Source organism: Ursus maritimus, unplaced genomic scaffold (genome assembly GCF_017311325.1).
Source record: "Ursus maritimus isolate PB19 unplaced genomic scaffold, ASM1731132v1 scaffold_1, whole genome shotgun sequence".
Classification (NCBI taxonomy): Eukaryota; Metazoa; Chordata; class Mammalia; order Carnivora; family Ursidae; genus Ursus; species Ursus maritimus.
Genome location: NW_024423343.1, coordinates 24173470 through 24199967, shown reverse-complemented (window position 1 = coordinate 24199967; position 26498 = coordinate 24173470).

Below are 26498 nucleotides of genomic sequence, written 5' to 3'. Positions count from 1 at the left end.
AAGTTAGCCAAAAAAATATCTCTAAAATGATAATGGTTATCAACATAAAACATAAAAGCATTTAATTTTAATGTTACATATGGTAAGCAATCTGTAAAATCTATTCAGATTTATTTTTTCTATTTTTATAAAATAAGTTAACTAATTTTTATAAATAGATAGTAAATATAGATTTATAAAGATATATAATATATGTCTTACATTTGGAACATTCAGCCATCTAATTACTAAGAATTCTATTACTACGAGAGCAAGTTATTTTTCATATTAATAATTGGAAATTGGCCTTTTAATTAGACAAATCTCTGCATTTATCTTCTTGCCCTTTTAAACATTCTCCACAAAATAATCATTTTTTGTTTTTAAACAAAATACATATTTTCCCTATTATGTTTGGCTCCACATGAATGAAGAATCATGAACTTCAACCAATGGCTCCCTTGAATATAATATCTGTGACTGGCTGTCAGAGATAATATCAGCATCTAATGGGAACACAATTCTAAACCCTTCTGTCTCTCCAAGGTTGTCACTTAACTTGCAAAATTTTAAACAAATCAGATTGCTCAGTGTCCATATTTTTATTCCTACCTTTATTTCAAACCAAAGTAGGGGGAAAGAAAGTTTTTTAAAGTTTAAAGTATTTTTCTCCGTCAACAACAGAAAATAATTTCATAATGCAAGGTATGAACATTTTAAGCAAGTTAGACTTTTAAAATATCATTTTATCCTGCTAGTGAAAACTGTGTGACGTACTTTTTGAATTCAACAAATCTTCAAATATTGAAATTTAAATTGATGCCTGCAAACTAACACCTTTCAATTACCAAATATCTTAGTCCTATTTATCATAAACATAATTGTTACTCATCAATAATAAAAATTAACGGTGTCTTCTCTATGTGGCAGGGGCTTATAGATAGAAGCAGTTTGATAGCAACATGATTCCGAGAAATAAAACAGGAATAGCCAGTCATTTATAAGATATCCATAATCACTTTTAAAGGCAAAATATGTGGTTAAAGTATTTTTTTAAACTGATTTGCTTATTTAATATTTTAATCTGAAGTCAGATGACTTTGTAGTACTTAGTAGTACTCTTAAAGCCCAAGAAGTCTTTACTGCTCTGGTTTCTTCAAGTATCCTAATGTATGGGAGAGAATTACCTCTTGCAAGTTCTTATCATACCCAATATCATTTTATTCATATTTTTATAATCAGTTCTGATTTCTCATAATTTTGTTGGTTACAGTACTGAACTAATAAAGATTTGCAAGTTCATCCAGTTTTTATATGGCCCTGATCCTATTGACCTATTTTACGGTAACAGGTCTGTCAGTGTAACTGGCCAGCTTTCTCACAGCTATCATGTACACCACTGTAACTTGAGCACCTTGCACAGGGTCTGACACAGGCCAAGGAAGGAAGCACTCGGAGGCAGTCGTAATGCTGAAGAGAGGGATATATCACTAGATTCATATTGTCTGGGTTCAGTTCCTAGGATTGCCCTTCTCACTCTATGACCTTAAGCAAACTACTTAGATATGTTTACAATATTTAAGAAATATTTAATATTCGGAATGATTGCATGGGATTAAATGAAATAATACATATATTTAGCAGTGAGCTCTTTATGTCAAAGTTTATTATTGTTACACATTAATTTTTAAAAAGGAAACAACGCCGACGGCTTAGATCTAATGACACTCACTTTTACCCACATGCAGTATGAAGTCAGTCTGTTCTAGTCATAAAAGTGTTCTTTTATCACAGTTTTAAGGAATCATATGTAGCATGATGATGAATTTTATTGTTTGCAATTCACCATGTTTTTTTTCTGACAAGTACTGAAAAAGACTCTTTTAAAAAGGTTTTCATAAATACAATTAAGCACAGTGATGTTTATAAATGTCTGTTCTGCATGAATTCCTAAACAGGAATTGGATATGAACATAGTCTAAAAAAGTTATCTTCTCAAATTCTTTAATTTTGTCCCTTTTAAAATGATCAGTGATGGTACAGTAAAACTTTTTGTCAAGAATATAAAACTGTCATCAAAAATCCTTGTGATAGGGGCGCCTGGGTGGCACAGTGGTTAAGCACCTGCCTTCAGCTCAGGGCGTGATCCTGGCGTTATGGGATCGAGCCCCACATCAGGCTCTTCCGCTATGAGCCTGCTTCTTCCTCTCCCACTCCCCCTGCTTGTGTTCCCTCTCTCGCTGGCTGTCTCTGTCTCTGTCGAATAAATAAATAAAATCTTTAAAAAAAAAAAATTCCTTGTGATAACAAGGGGTATCTGGGTGGCCCAGTCGGTTGAGCATCCAACTCTTCATTTTAGCTCAGGTCATGATCTCAGGGTCCTGATCTCAAGGTCGTGAGATGGGCCAGTGACAGGCTCCATGCTGTGGTCAGCACAGAATTTGCTAAAGTTTCTCCCTCTCCCTCTACTCCTCCCCTCACTTGCTTGCTCTCTCTTTCTCTCTCTCTAAAATAAATAAATAAACCCTTTTTAAAAAATCCTGTGATAACAGCTTGAAGAAGAGAAATGAAGCCAGTGCAGTCACATTAAAGAGAGAAATGGAAGTGGAGTCAACATGAGTAATGACAACAGATCATTATATTTATATTAAAAAGACTTTTCAACTAACGGAATTCTCTATTTGTTTTCCTGTGAATAATCCTATGTATTTGGAAGCAGTGTCATCTGTTCTTATATGATAATATACAAAAGAAGGGGAATTAATTTGTCTTCAACCATTTGCTATAAAACATATTAATTGTGAACTCAAAAAATAATGAAATGTTATTTCAACTGAAGTGAAATTGGATCTAAATTTGTTAATGTTACCCAATGCTACATTAAATATGGGCTATCAAGGACAAGTATAAGAACTGACACATTTCTTAGGGATCATTTGGGATAAGATTGCTTACACATAAAGCCATAAACAAATTACATACTTATAAAATAGCACAGGCTTTGTAATGTGATAGACTCAGGCTTGCAATTTTTGACTTTACTGATCTTGGATAAGTTACTAGAACTCTCTGCATCAAACCTCCTATAAAATGCATAGAATTCTACCTACTTTAGAAGAGACAGAATTTTACCTAACAGAGATCATCTACTTCAAGAATTTAGACTAGGATTTAAATTTGTGTTATATAGTCAAGTTCCTTTTTTTCACCCTGCCATTCTATTCTAAAAAGTATATGAGTTTATGAATATATTTTACTTTTTTATCTATTTCATTTTTAATTTTTTTATTTAAATTCAATTTAGTTAACATATGGTATATTATTAAACTAATAGTTTTACTTTTTAAATGAAATTTAAATAATTAGATGTAAAAGTAAATCACACTGTACTCATTAGAATCATACGTTTCTTTAAAATTGACCTTCAGAGGTTAATATATATTACTGTAACAATATTTCATAAAAAGCAACTACTTGATCAAAGGGGTTAGTATTTGCTTATTTTATTTTTATGTGGTGTCTTTTTCTTAGGATTCATATCCCCCTTATTTAAGTAATATTTATGAAGCTTGAAAATAGGAAAAAAAAACTGATTAATGATCAGTCTCTTGTATATGCCTGGCTTGTTTCTGTCCTAGAATTTACATTTGCTGTTCCTCTGCCTGGACTGTGATTCCCTCTCACACCTGCAAGGTTAATTTCTTCTCTTGCTTTAGGTTTTTACTCCACTTTCCCAGTGAAGACTTCCATGTATTACCTATCTAAAATTTCAGCCCATATCCTCTCTCACTGGTTTTTCTCCTTAGTACATAATAGTAGAACATATTATATAAAATGCTCACTTATCCTGGAGGAAGATTACATAGAAAGAAAGAAACACAGATAAAGGAGATATAAAATATGAAATACATAAAAATGCTAAGGCAAGAGCTTATGTTGGAATAGGATACAACTGAGATTTAGAACAAGAGGCAGAAAATTACAGTGATAAGGAAGAAACTACTACTCTTGAAATGCAACATAAGAAAGACGGATTTAATATGAAATTTTTGAGGATGTTAATAGATGCTTGGAGGAAGTGAGAATTCAAAACACTAAGAAGACGAGCTTTACTACTTACCGAATTTATAAGGGAAAGAAACAGACACCTTGAAGGAGAAACTCGCAAAATATGCCAATAGCAGTTGCATCACTTTGAACAATATTGTAACACTTCTGGCATTAAATAGATAACTGCTCATCTAAAGAGAAAAAAAAAAGTACCTATCCTCCCTATTTCATAATTTCTTAATTAGAAGAAAAATACCTTTATTTAAGTAATTAAATACATAGGGACACCTGGATGACTCAGTCGGTTGGGCATCAGCCTTCGGCTTAGCTCATGATCCCAGGGTCCTGGGATTGAGTCCCACATCAGGCTCTGCTTAGCAGAGAGCCTGCTTCTCTCTCTGCCTGATGCTCTCCCTGCTTGTGCTCTCTTTCTTACAAATAAATAAATAAAACATTTTTTTAAAAAGTAATTACATACATAACTTAAAGATCTTTATTCTCTTTCATTCTGTTATACTTAAGAAAACTATACAAATAGAGTTTCAAAATAATTTTGAACTCAGAAAAAATATTCTCTTGATGTAACTCCTATGTATTTTATTGGGTTAAATTTAAATCCACATATATATCAGTATATACAAGAAACATTTTAGATTTTTTCATTTTCTCAAGTGTGATAGCATCTGTGCTGTGTTGCAGATTTCCTGACCCCATAATTTCTTTACATAAAAATTCATAATCCTTTCTACGGAAATAAAATTGTTGTCACAGACATTTGAAATGTCCAACTCAGATGAACTCTTTGTAGCTGAATTTTCTGCATATGAAACATTCTTCTTATTTAACGGCAATACAGAATACATACCAAGACATTAATCACAACCATTTTTAAATGCATATTACTTTTTTATCTCAGTGTATACGTGCTATTTATTTGATATCAAAAGAAACTAAGTTACCAAGTCATTAGGAAAATGGCCACTTTGAATTTATTTTTCCCCCAATTTTAATATAACTTTTGTTTGTTCTACTTTAGAGAAAACAGTATCATAAGATATTTCTCCAACATTCTACAGTAGGTACTTTTTGCCCATTTACTTTCAGGGATACAAAATAGAGACTAGAGGTTCAGAGAGTATGTGCTAGTATTGTAAGTGCTTGGGCTAGAATTCTTTCTCACTTATTAGTGATGCTATGGACTTAATTGTGTCCCTCACCCCCAAATTCATATGAATTAAAGCCCTAACCCCCCCCATGTGACTTTATTTAGAGATAGGGCCTATCAGGAGTAGAAGGAAGTAACTAGGATTAAGTGAAGTCGCAAGGGTTGAGCTTTGATCCCACAGGATTTGCATCCTTATAAGAAGAGACACTAGAGCTCTCTCTCTCTCTCTCTCTCTCTCATACACACACGCACACACACACACACATGCATGTGCCCTTGAGCACTCTCTTTCTCTCTCATCCCATCCAAACCAAAGTCAGTCACTAGCTTCTTCCTTTGAACTCATTTATTTTTTCTCTTCCTCTGATCTTTATCTCAATGAAAGGCATCTCCACCCACTCAGCCTTCCAAGCCAACAAAGTAGTGGTCAGCTTTGACTTCCCACCACTCCCCAAATCTAATTACTCACTATGTACTACAAATTCTACATCTTAAACATATTTTTACTTCTTCATTCTACTGTCACTATGTCACTCCAGGCCACCAAAACAAATGTTTGCACTACTGTCACTTCCATGAGTATCTCTGCTTCTCAATCTTTACTTAACTTCCACTCAATTCTCAAGTATCCATTTAAGCACTACTTCTGCAAAAAGCTTTCCCTGGAGAGGAGACACACACATGTGTACACACGCACTCAAGGGCAGATGTTCCTGTTAATAATATTTTACCTAGCCCCTTGTGCTCCAGAACACTTAACATACTCAATGACAATTAATATCAGCCTTCCCTGAAAGACTATGGCTATATCTTCCTGATCACTGTGTTCTTACTGATTAACTCAGAGCCAGGCTTATAGTTGAAATTTTAAAACACAGTATACATTATATTGAATTAACAAAACCTACTTGTGGAGGAGAGTTGAGGCATAAATAGTAACAGTTCCATGTTTTATTTGGGAAAGTTTAGTGGCAAACTGTTGTCTTAGAAATTAGTAGACGTTAATAGGATCTCGTCTTAATTGCATGCTTGTAATGAGTGCAGTTTTAAAAGTAGATATTAATCTCTTCACAGGAGCAGATGAAAGATACTAGAATAATGGCAAAGCCCTCTTATATCATCCCAAAGACTGACAAAGGACCTACATAATTGAAAATGTTTATATTTTCTTATGTAATGGATAGGATTAAAAGGCTAGAATAATTGTATGAAATCTAGGAATATAAATGTACTCATTCAATTTCTGAAGTAAAAATAAGCTTGTTGAACGAACAGTAAGACTTCCTTAAAGTAGGGTGATGGATGTAATCACTAGAATCTAAGTTGCTGATATGGTAACTCCATAACCACATTTAGAAAAGTCTATAGGCTATTTAATTGCTTTCCATTTTAGGTTTTAGCTATATTCCTCAGGATTTCAAATAAGGTTTCTAGCCAAAAGGCCATGAGAGTAACCCATCAAAAAACAGAAAGTTCAGTTTGTTGAGGGTTTTTATTATGAATGGAGGTTGAACTTTGTCAAATGCTTTTTCTGTACCTATTGAGATGAACATACTGTTTTTATCCTTCATTCTGTTAATGTGGTATATCACATTGATTATTCTGCAGATGTTGAACCATCCTTGCTTCCCTTGAATAAATCCCCCTTGATCATGGTACTTTTAATTTAAAGGATCATGATCCTTTTCATGTATTGTTGAATTTGGTTTGTTAATATCTTGTTGAGGATTTTTGCGTCTGTTCATTAGGCATATTGACGTGTAACTTTCTTTTCTTTTCTTGTAGTATCCTTGTCTGGAAGAATTTGGGAAGGATTGGTATGAATGTAAACATATTCAGAGTTTCTATATTACAGTCTTGAAGTAGATTTATTTTATTATGTTGAGGTCTGTTCCCTCTATACCTAGTTTGGCACTGCCCTGCACCGATACCAGACAGTTAGGATCTGCAACAAGCAAGGGATCCAGCTATTGGACATCATTGTGCCCCTTAGGGAGAATGGGATGGTGGGGAAACTTCAGAATTGGAAGGTAGCCACTATGGCTGCCACCAAAGCAGACACAATCCTGTATTTAGGTTTCACCTCAAGGGTTCCAAAAACGTATCCTTGTTTCTTGTGTGTGATAAAGCCCCCTAGTTAGAGGCCCGCTCTCTACCTTACGAACATGCCAGGGATCCTGAAGGATGACTGGGCTACCCCACAAGTCCATGAGAAGTGTGATGAATACAGCTCTTCATGGATAAGCCAGGCCTGGAGATCCCCAACAGATGGAAGTCTCCATCTTCTCCCTGGCAACTCTCCTGTAGGTGAATGAAGGAGGCAGCCACTATCAAAAGTTGCTGTGCAGAAGCAGAGAGGAAGCTCTGCCTGCAGAGAGCACTTAACTCATTTTACAACAACTCCCACTTAATTCAGCCCCTATCCTAGAGACAGAGTCTCTACCAAATGCATGAAAACAAAGACAGTGACATAATCTTATCCAATGAAGAACAGCAATTGGTGATTTGCAGAGAGCCAGAACACTTATTTGGCAGCAAGTGACACCATGAAAGCTAGAGTTGCCCTCCCAAGGTCCACTGAGAATTCTTTACGGTGACATTTCTATTGTGACATTTTTAACTTTTTTTTTTTTTTTTTTTTTTTTTTTTGTCTTTGTGAAAAATCCTCTTTCACTGCTGTGGTTGTCCTCCCAGTATGGTCTTGACCATTAAAGACACCACTCACCTATCCAGCTTCTATGTAAAGAGGCAAAGGTGGCACCTTTTTGTGAAAAGAGAACTCAGGTTATTCCAGACCTGACCAGCCAAGAGGAAGCACATGGCATCAACACTAATCATCAGGGAAATGCAAATCAAAACTGCAATAAGATATCACTTCACATCTTAGAATGACTATCATTAAAAAGGCAAGAAATAACAGGTATTTCTGAAGATATAGAGAAAAGGGATCCCCTGTGGACTGCTGTAAGAATATAAATTGGTGTAGCCTGAATGAAAAACAATAAGAAAATTCCTCAAAATATTAAAAATAGAACTGCCACATGGTCCAACAATCCCACTTCTGACTATATATCCGAAGGAAATGAAAACGGGTTGTTCAAAATCAATCCACACGCTCCTGTTCATTGCAGCATCATTCCCAATGGCCAAGACATGAAAACAACTTAAATGTTTATCAGTGGATGAATGGATAAAGAAAATGTGATACATATGTGTGTGTGTGTGTGTGTGTGTGTGTGTAAATATTATTCAGCCATGAGAAAGAAGGAGATCCTACTATTTGCAACAACATGGATGTACTGTGAAGGTATTATGCTAAGTGAAATAAGCCAGACAGAGAAGACAATATGCACAGTGTCACTTCTATGTGGAATCTTAAAAAAAAAAAAAAAAAAAAAAAAAGTCAGACTCTAAGAAATAGAGAGTAGAAAAGTCATTGCAAAGAGGCTGGGGGTGGGAGAAATAGAGAGAAATTGATTTAAAAAAAAAGTATAGACTTCCCTCTATAATATGAGTAAGGTCTGAGGACCTAATGTAAAACATGGTGACTATAGTTGATAAGACTGCATGGTATAACTAAAATTTGCCAATAGAGTAGAACTTAAATGCTCTCACATATGCACAAAAATGATAAATATATGAGCTGATGGATGTGTCAACTAGATGGGGAGAATCTTTTCACAATATATACATATATTAAATCACCATGATGGACGGGACTGGAGGAGATTATGCTAAGTGAAATAAGTCAAGCAGAGAAAGACAATTATCATATGGTTTCACTTATTTATGGAACATAAGAAATAAGAAGATCGGTAGGAGAAGGAAGGGAAGAATGAAGGGGGGTGTAAACAGAAGGGGGAATGAACCATGAAAGACTGTGGACTTTGGGAAACAAACTGAGGGCTTTGGAGGAGAGGGGGGTGGGGGATTGGGATAGGCCCGTGATGGGTATTAAGGAGGGCACATACTGCATGGTGCGCTGGGTGTTGTATGCAAATAATGAATCATGGAACATTGCATCAAAAACTGGGGATGTACTGTATGGGGACTAATATAACAAAATTTAAAAAATCACCATGAGGTACACTTTAAATATCTTACTATTTTATATGTCAGTTAAACCTCAATAAGGCTGACAAAGAAAGAAAGAAAAAGAGAGAGCCTGAATATGACAGAAGGACTTATCATTAGTCAAAGCTTGTTTCCATATCATTTTGAGAAATGTTGTAAGTCAGCAAAATAAAAATTTACATCATTAAAAAGCTTCAGTTCAATTAAGATATGAAATATAGCAAAACCATTGCTTTCCTAACGTTTAAATCTCAGAACTAATATCTTTAAAATGAATACAATTGAATCTGGAGAGAAAGTATTTTTTGTTGAAATGTGTAGAGCTGGGGGTCACCTTCAGTTTAAAGTACGGTGTTAGGTTGAAATAAACTCTTTCATGTTTCTTAACATCTTTGTCAGGCATTCTTAAATGGATAAAAATGTAATATCTGATAGAAACAACTAAAATTTCAACAATGTTGCTTTAGTGTGAAGAATGCCTCTTTCTCCTAAGAACCCTGCTCTTATTTTCAAGACTTGATGGATTCTGTCTCTAAACTTAAAAAGTTTTTTTTCTATTGAATGTATCAGTATCCCTTAAATGATCTTTATGCTGTCAATAACTTAGATGTGAGGTTATGATAAAAGAAATTCAGAAAATTCAGATTTCTTTAGGAGTTTGTAAGTTTAATTCATTTGTTATACAAAAGGTAAGACTCAGTGATTGACACTGAGGATTTTCCTTAAATCACAGAGCCAATGTAGAGACAGGGCTAAGACTGAGGTTTCCTGATTCAAGAACAATCTTTCAATCAAACAAACCTTTTAATTCTTAATCCTTATAATTAGATACATAATAAATGTTATCTAGTACCAACAGATAATAGGTTGTTATAAATATTCTGATTAACACAGCATTTTTGTAAGTTATGAGACATAATATTTTGCAAAGCTTTAGAATAATTTTACTCAATAGATCTTCCTTTGGTTATCTAAATGTTTTATATATGCGCTGCCCAATATAGTAACCAAATCTACCTGTGGCTATTGAGCAACTGATTTATGTCTAGAGCAACTAAGAAACTAAATTTTTAGTTTTATTTAACTAAGTTAAACTTAAATAATTACATGTGTTAGTGGCTACTCTATTGGACAGCACAGTTTTAGAATATAATTAGAGACACAGACTAAATTATCTTGTACAGTTGCTATACTTTATAGACATTATAATAGGATTGTTAATAGATATACTTAGTAATAAGATGATAGCTAAGAATATAGTGTTTGTACTTCTGTAAGTCCATATGCTCTTATCTCTATGACTGTACGGAGGTCTACATAACTATGCACACCAAACCTAATGCAAATTATGGTTCTGCACTTTCATGGAAGGATACAAAGAGAATCAATTAAATTAATTTGTTATTTTACTTCTTTCAGGAATGTTGTTGAGAATGTTGTTTATAGTTTCACCTTTATAAAAATCCATGAAATAAATTTTTCATAGGACTTGGTGCCAAGAAAAGCCATGAAATGAATAATTTATTGTATATCTCTCCTTTTTTTCTGGCTGCTAGGAAGCTTAATTCAAATTTGGAGCCCATCTTTTAAAATTGAGTAGTCACTGATAACATATTTCTATAATAATTTGTCGGTTTTTTTTTTTTAAGATTTTATTTATTTGAGAGAGGGAGAATGAGAGAGAGAGAAAGAGAGAGAGTACAGGACGGGGGAGGGTGAGGGGGAGAAGCAGACTCCCTGCTGAGCAGAGCCTGAAGCTGGGCTTCATCCTAGGACTCCGAGATCATGACCTGAGCCAAACGGACGCTTAAACAACCCAGTCACCCAGGGGCCCCTACCATTGGCTTTGAGTTGCGTTTTCCTATTCTTATTTTCACCTGGCTTAGCTTTATCTATTTATTCCTCATTATACGTATATGTATGTGTGTGTGTGTATGTGTGTGTGTGTATGTGAGTGTGTGTGTATATAAATATGATATGTGTATATATATATATAATATATGATATATATGAAATACAAATAGCCATTAAATAGAGATTCTACATTTCATTAATAATTAGGAAAACACATTTTAAACTCACAATGAGATACCACTGCATATCCACAAAATGGTGAATATTAAATAAACATAACCCCACACATACATAAAACAAACAAATAACAACAACAAAAAGCCTGGTGATATCAAAGTTTGGCCAAAATGTAGAATAAGCACAATTGGAATTTCCATACACTGCTCGTACAAGTGTAAATTTATGTAACCACTTTGGACAAGTCTTTAACAAAGAGATTTTCCTAAACTAAAGATGAGCATACCTACAATTCAGTAATTCTACTCTGATATAGAATCCCAACAGAAATGCCATATAGGTGCACCAAAAAGCATATGCAAAATGTTCATTGCTCTACTAGTATTTGTAACAGCCACCAAGTGTAACCATTCTATGTTCAACAAGAATACAATCACAATAAATAAATTATGGTATATTCACACAAATGATGCTAGCTACACAGCAAGGGAAATTATTGAAATAACTGGTACTGAATCTCACAAACATATTGTTGAGTGAATGAAGCCAGAAACAACAGAACACATATTTTATGAATCCATTTTTTTTTTAACAAAACAGGCAAAATTAACCTTTGGCATTAAAGTCAGTTTATAGTTACTTTTGGGGAAAAGATGAGTAGTGGTGGGTGCAAGAGAGACTTTGGAGTACTCATATATTTTGTTACTTGATCTGGGAGGTGATTAGATAGTGTGCCTAGTTTACGGAAGTTCACAGATATGTATGCTTAGCATTTGAACAATCTTCTCTTTGTACGTTATACATGAAATCAATAATCAAATTTACCCTAAACATTCTATTAAATCAGATATATTTACATGTCACAGTCCAAATACACTTAGGAAAAAGTCAATAAATACATACGAACGTTGAAAAAAATTACTGAGAAAAGATAAAGGCTGAAAAGCCTAAGGGGATTATTTTAGCAAGGACTAAAATTGCCATTTTTCACCGTATAAACTCACTGTAGTGTATGGTGCACATTTTACAAAATGTATAAAGTGAGTTATGATTTCTTAATATTTTAACAAAGTCTGGTTTATTCTATATAACATGGAATAGGAAAAAGAACATGAGGAGTAACAATTTCAGAAACCAGTTCAACAAAACATTGTTCTGTTTTTGTTTTTTACCTTGAAGGTTACAAGGTAAAACAAGCGTTAGAACTATTACCTATCTTCATGCTGTGAAGTCACTAATAAGGACAATATGTTGTTAGTCAAAAAAAACAATTTGAAGAAAATCCTCATTAGCAATTTGATATGGACATAGTTTGCATATATTATAATTGCCTAACATTGAAAACCTCTATCCTGAATTTTTACTTTTCCTTTGGCTATTTGCCTACTTTTCTTAAATTGATTTATTAATGTCCAAGGTTGCTTTGCAGTTTTATCCTTTTAGCAATAATAGATGCAATATATCACAAAAACAAATTTTTAAGAGAACATCATTAGAGTGATGTAGCACTAGTAATAAACCCCTTCACACTTGGATGAACTTAAATCAGTTTCTCTTTATTGATTTTTGGTCATAACATAATTTTAAAGTTCAACTCAGTTAATAAAAAAAGATTTGCTCTGGTGTTATGGGCAAAATACTTGTGTTGTAAGTTTCCACTTCATTTGTGGAAGACTGTTACAGTTGTATCATAGATAGATCTTGAATAGATAAAGCAATGAGAATATTATTTTATGATAATCTTTATGTATAATATCTTTTCCTCCCTTTTATTGATGTGAATTATTCAACTCATCCTTTTCACAACAGAATCCGATGACTCCAAGAGTAAAGGTTTATACTCTGATTTTTTGTATATGTGTGTGTGTTTGCGTGTGTATACATGTAAAAATTCAGTAGTTATCAAATGTACAAATAGTGAACCTGTTTAAATGATTCACTTTATGTATACCGTGAGAACATTTTCATTGTTTTTACTAATAATGTGATAATTTTCTTTAGAATGCTATCTGTTATTTCTTCATATAGGACTGAAGGCCCTAAATGGAGAGTGGGTTGATTTTTTACCTTGTAATCATTTATTAATCTAGTCTTAAAAAACCAACTAATCTAATTGTTTTTTTTTTTTAAGATTTTATTTATTTATTTGACAGAGATAGAGACAGCCAGCAAGAGAGGGAACACAAGCAGGGGGAGTGGGAGAGGAAGAAGCAGGCTCACAGCAGAGGAGCCTGATGTGGGGCTCCATCCCACAATGCCGGGATCACGCCCTGAGCCAAAGGCAGACGCTTAACCGCTGTGCCACCCAGGCGCCCCTAATCTAATTGTTTTTAAGCTTATGAATCAACAATGCAAGGATTTATCCCCTCAGGAGAATTAGTATCTCCATTCAGAAGTAAGTATTTGAATGAATGTAAAAAGGTAAAAAATAAATTGTATATGAACTCAAATAAGGCTGTTAAATGTCTATTTATTGCTATTCCTCCCATGAAGCTACGTCTACCATAATGGTTCTCATTTTTCCTCACCTCAACATAACAGATTACATGTACTACATGACTTCCTGGGCTCACTCAGATAGGGTCCATAACATTTATAAAATTCTCAGCTATCTAAAAGTCCTGCCATTCCTTTTCTTATACAAGGAAACCAATCAAAATGCAAGAGAGGAAAAGTTCACACTATTATAACTTTATATCTACTCTCTATTTTAAAAAGAAATTATTCACAAATTTCTCTGCTTTATTTTTTAATATACCATACAACATTCTCCACTTGCATATGTTAAGATTCTGCAGATCAAAACATCTGGTTCATAGCACAATGAGTACCCACTAACGAGATAGGTAACATCAAACAATTAGCAATCAGCAATATAGCAATTAGCTATATTATTAGCTTGGATCATAGAATATAATTTTCATTAACTCTTGATTTTGACAGAAAGAAAGACAATGAACACTTGCTCTATTGTGCAACAGCCTAAAAGGACAAGATCTATATTTTAATTTATCTAGAGAGAAAGGAGCCCTCTCTGGAGTTGACACAGCCAAACTCAAAATGTGTATCTCAAACATCTGTCACCACTCATCAAAGCTTCTTGACATCTTTACAAGGCCAATTGTTATCTAACCTTTAAAAATCAGCTTAAATGTGTTCACTCATTCAACAAATATTTATCGAGCCAAACATCTTGTATTAGGAATACAGGGGGAAATAAGACAGAGAACTCCCTCCTCCAATAAAAGGACAGGCAATTTAATTTGAATCAGAAATGGGGATAATCTGTTAACATTGTAAAACGTGTCTATAGAGGGTGGCCAGGGTAAGGCTAAGCAGACAACACACATCTCATTATGAATTTCCAAAGGAAAAAAGAAGGGAACAATTCCACTGTTCACAATGACATCCATATTGGTATCAGAACACATTAAGTTGGTTTGGGAGTAATTTAACAGAGCCATTAAAACACAGGCATCAGAACCATAAAGAACTAGTTTCACATTTAATTAAACATATTTGCTATGTTTTGGAGCCTAGATAATTTTAATATATTTACACTTCCACATCTTAATCTATAAAATGACACTACTAGTATTTCTGTGAAAATTGAATGAGATAATACGTGTAAAGCACTTAGGACCTAGGACATAATAAATGTTCAATAAAAAGCAGACTTTATCTGCTGCACGTATAACTTAAGACAGAATTTTGAGCCAATATGTATCATGACCACACATAGAAAAAGATTACTATTTGTTTGTAAATGAGCTAAGAAAAAACATTTGAAGTCTATTTACCGAATGCCTAATGCTACCAGCTTGCCTTTGTGACATCATATGACAAGATTATTATCAAAATCAACATTAGAGAAATCAAATAGTTCTTTGCAATAATTTCAAACTGCATTGATGATAAGAGCTGCTTTACAAATACCAGCTTAAAACCTTTTTTTTTTTTAAGTTGTATGTAATTACAGGAACTACTTTGAGTTTCGATTGGTAAGTATTTCAGTTCTGTGTGTCTTTCATAACATCTGAAGTACAAATTAAACTTTTCTATCGGGAAGCTTATCCTGAAAATTAGAGTCAATCTAATCCTTCCATAATATATAGAATTTTTTAAAAAATAAAATCCTAACTCTGGTCTTCAAAGAGTAAAACATCCTGGCTACAATATCCTTTTGTTTTGTCTGTTTGTTTTCTTGTTCATTTATAAGGACACTGAGATGGTAAGCCAATAAGAAAATAGAGGGCAAAGTCAGGCCATGTTCTTAAGAGATTTAAGTCTGTGAGAGAACATCTAGAATTAATAACGTGTGAACCTGGAGCTAGTCAACCAGCTAATTGCCTTCAACAATGTTCGTCATTATTCCAGATATTGCATTCCATTTTAGTTAAATAAGGAATTTCACATTGGCAAGAGAGAATATACAGTACTCATATCACTCTCAAGGTTGACTGGTATCTCTCACAGTACACCAATGGCTCATGCTGGCATATGTTAGTATTATGGTATTTACCCTGGTAATCTAGGCTTGCATGTCTCAAAGAAATGAAAGAGCCACACAAATCTCTCAATTTATACCTAACATGTAGAATGAGATATTTAAAATTCCCCAATACAGCCATGCCTCATATTTTAAATATCCCCAAACATTTTTTTAAAGTTCATCATATTCCCTTGGACTTTTATTCTGCAATGTTGTATATCACTTTTTTTAACTACTCAAAAGTAATAATTTAAAACAGACACACACATGTACTCCCCATGGAGTGCAAGGTGCACACAGTGTGATTCCTGCTAGAATCCATTCTCTCTTGTAATATCAAAAATGTTATAAAATAGTACTATTTTCCAATTTTAAGGAAGGAAGGAAGACTTTGTAGAATGACAAAATCATGAAGTATTAGACTTTAGAGACTATATAGTCCAACACCCTATGGTTAAAAACAAAAAGAATGAGACTCAAAGAAATCAGGACTTTAAACAGTCAGTGGTGAGGCTAAGACTATTTCTTATTTTGTCCTCTAAGCATCATTATATTTCTTAGAAGTATATACAGATCAACTACAACTAGTAGACTAGGGTTTTCATGAAGCCTTGCCATAGCAATCAATAAAGAGGTGAATGTCACCTTTGTACTGTAATTCTGTTGCACACATATCCACATAATACTTGAAAACTGCTAAACAAACACATCAAAAAGATCTAAATTATAACATTCTTCAATATTCCCCAGTAGATACTCTTCAATAAAATCAAGATTATCTCTTAAGTCCTTCTGCTTCAGATGTCAAGATGTATCATTATTCTAAATAGTCCACTTTTAATCACCTTTTTTCAGTTGTATTGTTTACATTCCTAACAGCTATGTTTGATAGAAAAGTTAACTTAATCAAATTATTCATACTAGTCCTGCCTGCAGCATTCTTCCAGTACTTACTGAGCTTCCCTAGAAGCTATAAAGAGCCAATGGGCAATTATATTACATATCTCCTATGTCTTGATCATCCATCCCTGAAATTATGTATCCTTCACTGCTATACCTTATAAACGGTAGTGCAAATTGGGTGTATATCTAAACTGATAATATGGAACAATCTTAGGGAATAAACCAGAAGCAGAAAGCTAGTTTTGTCAATAAGAATAAGCTTTTATTATAAAGTGATAGTTTTATAACTTCAAAAATACTTTCATTTTTATACAATATATATTTCAGAAATGAAAAATGTATTTTTTTATCAACTAGAGAAAAAAAAAAGCCCAAAATGGGATTTTTCTTCAGCATTGCTAGAGGTGAAGAAACCTTCCATAACAAAAGAAGTAGAAAACCTATTTCAACTATTGCACTACCTTAAGGATAAAGAAAATAGTGTTAATTTTGGATAATAAATCACTTTTGTAGCATTTCAAAGATCAAGAAACTTGCTTATCAATACAGAATTTAGTCATCACAATGTAAGGTCCTCAGGCAATGAGAACTACAATAAAATATTTTTCTCCTTTTATAACTGGATCAATATTTTTGAGTATATAGATATATGTATTCATTGAGTTCTTTTTGCCTACTATATTTCATATTTGCTACAAATTCTTCAATGTCACAGAAGGCTGAAAGACCTAAATTAAATCTAAATAATAAACAGATGCAAACAAATACAAAAAGTAGATACAAACATACATAAAGAAAAACTTTTCCTTTTTTTTTAAGAAAAAGTTTTTAATCACCATCCTGAATATTTAAGCAATGGTTTGCTCTAGTTAGAAAACCTAGAGATTTGGCTTCGTTCCCCAGTCTAAGAGTTAATCCACAGGTATTTTTTACAGAGAATAATAAATAGCAATATACTGTTTCCTAGATCTCTTTTCCTGGGATAATACATACTAAGTGCCATCTGAATTCTCTAGTGTATCTCTTGCTCTCACCTTGTTTGAGAGAGCAACAAGGAATGAGTTGACAATGATCAACTCTTTCTGCCAAAATGTCTTTGCACATACTTTTCTTTCTGGCTGAAAGGTTCTTCCCTCCATCCCCTCCCCCTGTAGCAAACCCAATTAGTGCTTTCTTATCCTTCAGTGTGCAAATAGCAACTTGCGGGGGAAAGTCTTTCTGACCTCCTTTATCAGGCCAGATCCCCCAATTATGTATCTACCTCTACAAGTCCCTATTGTTATTGGTTTGAACGATCAACTAATATCTCACTCCCCACTATGATATAAGCTCCATGAAAACAAAGATGAAGATTAGCTTTGCCAATTTTGTGCCTCTGGTTTCTAACAAAAGATGTGATTCTAAAAGAAAAGCATTCCATATAATTGTTTTGGAAAAATATTAATAATCTAATCCCAGACTTTCTGTTGTCTGAAACCAGTTTATAGTAGACAACAACACTACTTCTTTACTTCTTAATAACGGAAAAATTATATCTCATGTTCTGATTGAACGGCGGGTCAGGAAATAGGAGCTATTTTTGAGTGGCAGTCTCTATTCTGCTAATATATACAATTGAGCATAAAAATGAAACTGCTTTGAGTCAGTGAGGTCAGGGGGGCGTAGGTCTGTAACAGCAAGTCCCATGTCAGCTGTTTGAATTAATATAAAAGAGCATATGCTCAAGAGACTCAGACAGCTACTAAGCGTTAAACGAATATGTAACTTCAGTTGATATGTAAGTCATTCCTTTTATAAAAGAATAACTTTGGTTAAAATTTACCAAAAAAAATGTTATGTTTGCCTTCTGGCAAATCCACATAAACAATATAAAATCACAGATATGGAATAAAGGTCAGTCCCTTAATAATGTGGCAGCAGCTAGGTTTTGGAATACAGACATCTCAATAAGTCTCAAAAAGGTACAAATTCTCTCTTGCAATAGCTTCATTTATACCAAAAACACACAGACACAGATACTCAGATACTGTATTTAATATTCGCATTTAATGGTGCTCTCCCAGCTTCCATTTATATTTGTTGAACAAAAAGGGAAAAATAATCTGCAGCTGTCAAAACACAAAGAACCATTAAAAATATTCCTGAAAAATAATTTATTATTAAATTTTCTCATAAAACACCCTACTTCCTTAATTTTCCTCTTCTATAGGAGACTCTTACTGTAATATTCTTAAGCAATCTGTGACCCTCTTCCCAGCATCAACATTTAATTATACCTCACCTATGCTTCATCTATTCCCTTGACTTCCTTAAAAAAATGGTTGTCTCTTAATATCCATAAATAATATTATATGACATATAAATTGTAAAGGTAAGGATAGCTTAACTCCCTTATCACAGTATCCACACAACAGGCCTTTGATAGATATTTGTTAGAGAATTAAGTAAAAACATAATTGTGATAATAACCTTAAAAAAATTCCTTTATATAGGAATTCCTTTATATAGGAATGTGTGTTTAGTGCTTAAGTGGATTGTTTTGTCCATGTATACAGTGGTTTCACTATCTTTATATTCCAGCAGTTCTGAATGACTGTCCTATGACCTTTTGTTGCTATTAACAAGAATTCCTTATTATCAGTGACATTCACAACCAGGAATGGGAGGTATGAGGTAATGGCCAAAATCACCAGAAAACATTTTTAACATTTCTAAATAATTACTGCCCATATAGTCTGCTTTAGTAAACATCCCATTCACATTAAAAAAAAAAACACAAGGTATATGAATTTTAATTTAAAAGTTACTTAACATGAATTGGAAAAAAATCAAGAAGTCAACTCATTCCAGTCTCGTTTTAGCTCTAAAATTGCTCTTGCTCAAGTCATTAATGATTTCTTCATTGTCAAATTCACTGGATACTTTCAACTCTTATCATACTTAACTATGTTTACCAATATTTAACACCAAACACATTCTCCTTCTTGATATGCTATATAGTCTCCTGGCTTTCATGACACCATATTCTCTTGGCTTTTTTCCTACCCTTATATTTCCACTTTTCTCCCTTTCAGCCTCAGCTTAAATGTCACTTCTAAGTCTTGCCTGATCTTCCTAGCCTAATTTGCATTTTCCTCTTTAGTAAAATTCTTCAGGTCTCTTTCATAGTTGCATCTAATATTTTCTAACATTATATATTTTCTTGAGTGGTTATGTGGTTGATGTTCCTTATTCCACTCCCACTGGACTATAATCTGCAGCAGAGGAGATAATATGTCTATTTTGTTCAGAAGGACTTTGCACATAATCCAAGAATATCTGTTCAATGACTGTTGGATAAATAAATGGTCAAATTTCTTTTAGTACCTTTACAATATCCAAAGCAAAGATGCTTTTGTGTTTTGTGTTTAAGTACATTTTTAAAGAGCAATTTTAGGTTCACAGCAAAATTGAGCAGAATACACGGGGATTTCCCATGTACCCCCTCCCCCCACTCATGCATAGCCTTCTTCATTATCAACATTCCCCACCAGAGTGGTACATTTGTTACAACTGATGGACCTACACTGACACATCATTATCACCTAAAGTCCATAGTTTACATTAAGGTTAAGGGTCACTCTTGGTAATATTAATTCCTCTGGTATGCTTTCTCCCACCTCCCGTCCCTGGTGCCTAAACACTGTCCCAGTTTAAAATCACTCTTAAGGGGCTAGGGTTACACTAACTGGGACATACTTATGCTAAATAAACACACACAAACATATATGAGAAATATATATATATGTATATATGTATGTGTATAATTTTTTAGTTATTTAAATATAAATTTATGGCATATTTAAAACAATTCAAGAATCATATCCAATATTTCTCCTCTTTTCATCTATATGAACTTCACTGTTCAAAGATGTGTAAAGTTGAAGTTAAATGTTTCAAGTCAAACCAAATCAATGTACCATGACTTTATATTTGCTATTCTGTAGTTATCAAATAAAGGAATTTTCAATCGGATCATGAGTTTGGCATCTAGAAATAACTTAGGTAGGATCAACAGAGCTATGTTATATTTATTTCAGGTGGGAGGTGGAAATAATAAAGCCAAGTTTGCTGGTATAAATAAAAATGAAACCAAATTAACTTCTGTTTTCAGCTGAACAAAAATAGGAAAAGAGAAACCTATTACTCTTCTGTTTACTCATTTACCCTTTATACACACAAAAACAAACAAAAATGAAACAAAAAAGTGGGGGTTATTAAATACCTTTTGAAAATATCTTGACAACAGCTCTGCATAAACAATTAACCTCTCCTCACACACACACTGAATGAAAGCAGCAAGCAACATGCAGTTTAATAAGGTTTTAAAAAAGTAAGAGGCTATGGATTTAGTGTTACTACCCTACTTTAATGGGAACTTAGATCAGATGCAAAAAATGGGGTAGCAAAATGATGTAACTGAGTTTACCAGAAGAATAAGCCTTTTGATTTTTGAAATGATATTTTGAATTTGCATTTTAAATTATAAGAATTTGGGTTACTGTGCTCTTGTTCTTTGTAATGTTGAAAAGAATTCCATACTAATCACACTAATCAATGTCAATCAAAATTCAAATTTTTGTGAATCATTTTTATTAAATTCTAAATTTATTAGATGTCATTTCACTTATTGTAGGTCTCTTTCAGAAGTCATGCAAAACATTTTTTGTCCCTTCTTCCCTCAAAGGATTTTAACGTTTTACTATATAAAGACTTTTATCTTCAAACAATTTTTACAGTTTTCATTTTTGGAAAAAAATGTAATAGTTCTATTACCAACTCTAACACATCAAGTGACAAATTTAAGTAATTGAAATAATTTTTGTTACTAGTTATTTTAAGAATGTGTTAACTTTCAAGTCTATAAAACTAAGTACATTATATTTAAAAATATAATACTTTCTTATCATTTGGAGATGTAATTTCTTCACTGCTACCATTTACATGAAGTTGAAATAGATTATTTGGATATAATCTGAAAAGATTCATTCTATCTTCACTATGCATGATTTGTTGAAATATGGAATACTGCATTGTCAGCCAAAACTAAGTATAAACATTCTCAATGTGACAACAAAAGCAAGCAAAAGGCACTATAATATTTTGTTTCATGATAAAAAATAAAAATAGCTATCTGGGGTGCCGGGGTGGCTCAGTTGATTGTTAGACTCCTGATTTCAGCTCAGGTAGTGATCTCAATGTTGTGAGAGTGCCACGTGGCTCTGTGCTCAGTGCAGAATCTGCTTGAAATTTTCCCTCTCCCTCTTCCTCTACCCCCCCCCCCGTGTGCTCTCTGTCTCTCCCTCTCTCTCAAATGAATAAATATATCTTAAATAATAAAAAAAAATAGCTATCCTATATAAGTAGTCAGGACTTACTTAAAACAATGTATTTAATGTATAACTCCATAATGAAGACCGAATGAATCAATCTATATGCATTTCACAATAATGGGAATGTTACATTTAATATTTCTAATATTCTAAGATGGCCCCAAGAATCCTGCCCCATGATGTAACTCCTTGAATGTGTGTGAGTCCTTTGAATATAATTTCACTCTCATAACTATGTTATTCTTTCTGCTGGTAAAGAGATTTTGCAGATGTAATCAATATCTCCAACCAGTTGACTTTCAATTAATAAAAAAGGGGGATTATTTTAGGTGGGCCTCATCTAATTCAGTGAGCCCTTCACAAATCAGAGCAATTCAAAGCTGGCCTAGAACAAAATGAATAGCCATGTTGTGAACTGCCTATGGAGCAAGCTACATGGCTAGAACCAGAGAGCAGCCTGCAGGTTCTGAAAGCAACCTCAGGCTGATGGCTGTAAGAAAACAGGGACCACGGTCCTGCAGCTGCAAGAAGCCAAATTCTTCCAACAACCTTAATGAGTTTGGAAGAGGATCTCAACCTCCAGATGAGAACTCAACACTGGCTGATATCTTTATTTCAGCCTTATGAGACTCTGAGCAGAGAGCCCAGACATGCTGTGCTTGTACTTCGAACCCACAGGAACTGACATAATAAATGTAAGTTGTTTTGAGCCATTAAGTTTGTGGTAATTTGTTACACAGCAATAGAAAACTAATGCAGTCCAAGAACTTTATCTGAATTGTAGGTAAATTTGTTCCCTACCGAAGAAAACATAATTATGTCATTTTAGAAAATTTACTAATTTTAACCTATTTCAATCCAATGAAAAACATAATCACTGAGAAACATATTTGCTGAATGGCAGCTGTATATCAGATGGCTATTTTATATCAGTCTAACTACCTCTGGCAACATGCCACATTAATCTGTATTCTGCAGAACATAAACTTATTTTTATTGTCTACTTCATGTCACTGGATTACTATCATGTGAAAAAAATAAATGGACTACCAAAAATATTAAATTCAGAAGAGTCAAGCTTGTATGAGCAGAGAGGTTGGAATTCCTACCAAGACTCAGACACTTGCAACAATGACAGGAATCTCACATACTTCAAGTCACTTTGGGATTTCCATACGTATTAGAGAAACTCATTCCCGCATGTAAACTAGACACAGCTTTTAAGAATGTGGTTTCACAAGCAGCAAGTAGCAACAACGTGAACTTGAAAAGTTGGCTCAGAGCTTGAGAGAGTAGGATCCCCTTTCTTGTTGAGAAAAGGGAATATGCGATGATCCCTTTGATATCATGAGAGGTTAATCTCCTTGAACAAAGCTTTGCTAATACGTATCTGTCTCAGTATTTCTCTCAGCTTATAGACAATGACTAATTTGAATAGTCACTTGATACACTGTGAACCAATTCCTTCAAAATAATAGTTTTATCTTATTCTTTTTTCCTTTCATAACTAATGAACAATAATTGAGCGCCCAGAAGTTACAGAACACCATAAAATGGAAATAAATACATTACACATTACAAGTAATCAAGTCTTTGGTGCTATACAGTGAAAACCATTTCCTTACCTTTACCTATAAAAAATGTTTTTTTTTTTTAAATCAACTTGGATTCTTACATGATTAAAGCCCGTGGACAAGAGGGAGAGTTTAAATAAAACCCAGAGGATTACTGTCCAGTATTAAAAAAAAAAAAAAAAGTCTTATGGGAATTTATTCTGAATGAAAATCAATGCACACTCACATAGCATAAATAATAATGAGATTTGTAGTGATGAGACAGTATGCTTGGCATTGTGCTGTCAGAGACAAGGAGAATTTGTGGCTTTCTGCCAATCAAGCTGAGCTTAAAGGGCATGTCACAATGTTTGGATCATGTAACATAAATGAAAAGATTACACAAAAGTGAAACAGATATCCCTTACTTGTTTTAATATTCTACCAAACAATAAAAACATTCCCTTTCACATTCACTTCTTTGATTTATGTGAAGCTCCTTCTGTTGGTTTCTTAAACATAAAACCAAAAATCCTCCTGTTTTAAAATAATCAGTGTTGGTCAATAATCCTATTTACTTAAAATGCAAGAAGCATAGACACTATCTAAAAAACAAAACAAAACAAAACAAAACAAAACTTGTGATGTGCAATTTCGGAAGAAGACAACGAAAAGACTATAAACATCTGTGGAGGATTTCCAAACACGAAACCTGCACTTAGAGGGTCTAAGCATTATAAAGTGGTGAGGCTTCCTCAGAAAACTCATCTGTGTATGCACCTTTACTTATGATGTATGTTCAAGTACAATATAATAGAGAGGAGGAAATAATTCATAATTAAAATCACATATTTCCAATAGATTAATGAGCCTTCAAGATCTTCAATGGATACTTTAACTCACACATTCATTCAGCAAGAACATTTTTATGAGGCAATCGCATTCATAGCACTGCCCAGAATTACAATACTGTAAGGAGGAAGAAATAGAAAATGGAATTTTCATTCTTCAGAGTCTGTCATGTGTGTGAGATGGTAGTTAATGAGACTATCAAGCACGGGCCCCAATAAACCCCACCACCTAGGTGTTATAGTACAGTGGCAAGTAAATGGGGAATGAATCGTTCTATATAGTATCAGACATCTGGACAAATAAATAAAAATTCAGACAACCAACCAGATGGTGACATACGCAATGGCAAACTGCCACATGCACGGAAGCTTTCAAATAGTTGATTTTTTTTTTTCTGCAAAGTTTAGAACTGTCTAGACAATACATTTCAACTAAACGTGTCAACTAAGTCAAATGTATATACAAGTGAGGTTTGCTGGCAAGTTTGTAATGCCTATCTTAAAAGACTTGGACTCTGTAGAATTGAACAGTATTGACAAAATGCCCAAGGAGAAAAGGGTAGAATAAGACTTGCGTGTTGGTTTGGAATTGGAGATATCAGTATGAATTCATGCAAAGGTGAAGAGGGAGACAGAAAAAGAGAGGGTGTGTGGGAAACAAAGGTGAATAACATACAGTGTTAGAATTACAGACACGTAATCTTTGTGCATTACATAATGAGGAAAACCTCACTAATGATATAGGATGATCAAGTTAAGGGAGAGGGAAGCAGAAATTTCTATAGAAACAAGTATTAGAGCAACTAACTCAAAAAAGGGTGAAAGAGGGATTCACGAATCTTTTTTTTTTCCAAATAAAAAAAAAATGTTGCCTCAGTGGAGTGTGAGTGGATTAAATTCAGACCTGAGAAAAGACTGGGGATAGTATGCTAATGAAGGCAAGGTGCCCTGGGTGGAAGGAACCACATACATATGCAAAGCACACAGTTAAATGAAACCATGGCCTGTTCTATTTGAGACACAGCAGAGTGGGGTGAGAGTGTGGAAAGAAAAGTGAACAGAGAGATAGCAAAGGGCCAGTAAGTCAAGCTCAGTGCTGGGTTTTACCGTGAAGGCAAAAGAGGTAGTAAGAATTCTGTAGCGCGAAGTATCAACTCAAGTGACCCTCTAAAATGAGAGAGCTCTCTTTGGCTCTGTGTTAGAGTTAAGACTAAAAACAAGCAGGTATGTTTAGGATTGTTACAATTATCATCGGTGATAAAGAATGAGAGTCTAAGGAATAATGAGTGCTTCTGGAATGAAAAGGAGAGGAGAGCTCTGTTAAAGGTATAAAGTAAATTAATGGGATTTAGTGTTTGATTTCATATGGTGATAAAGGAGAGTGGAAAAATGAGTACCGTGTGCCTGGCTGAAGCCATTGGTTGGACGGCAGCTCATTAATATGATATGGAATGTAGAGAAAGAAGTTAGGTTTATGACTGGAGGAAGACTGTGATGCTTGGCCAAAGCCCAAACACAATGTGGTAGAAATGCACAGAATGAATAGATACCAATAGGGGTTACAACATAAAAAAGAGTATGGGTGTAGAGGGGCGACAAAAAATACCTTATCCAAAATAAAACATGCAGTTTCTACTAACTTACTTACTTGATTTCCAGTAAATTTTATGTTCTAAGGTAAGCAAAATTTAAATTCAAAATCCAGCGTATTGTCTTTCAGAGATAACTGAGGTAAAATATATTTTTTGTTTAAATCGTTAAGCTCATTATTGAACACCATCACACAAATCAAGCACATACTATCTGCAGAATAATGACTGTTTTTAAATACTTAAGCAGAAAACATATAACATACAAATGCATGTAGGTTTTAAACAAGCTCCCCTAGGTACATATAGCACATATGGTTTGCTGAACACATTTTGCAAACCTTGTGTCTAAGTAATATGAATTATACATACACATTCAGGTTATCTTTTATCTATCTATCTACCTATCTATCTATTTACCTGTTTATCTAAAATGAGG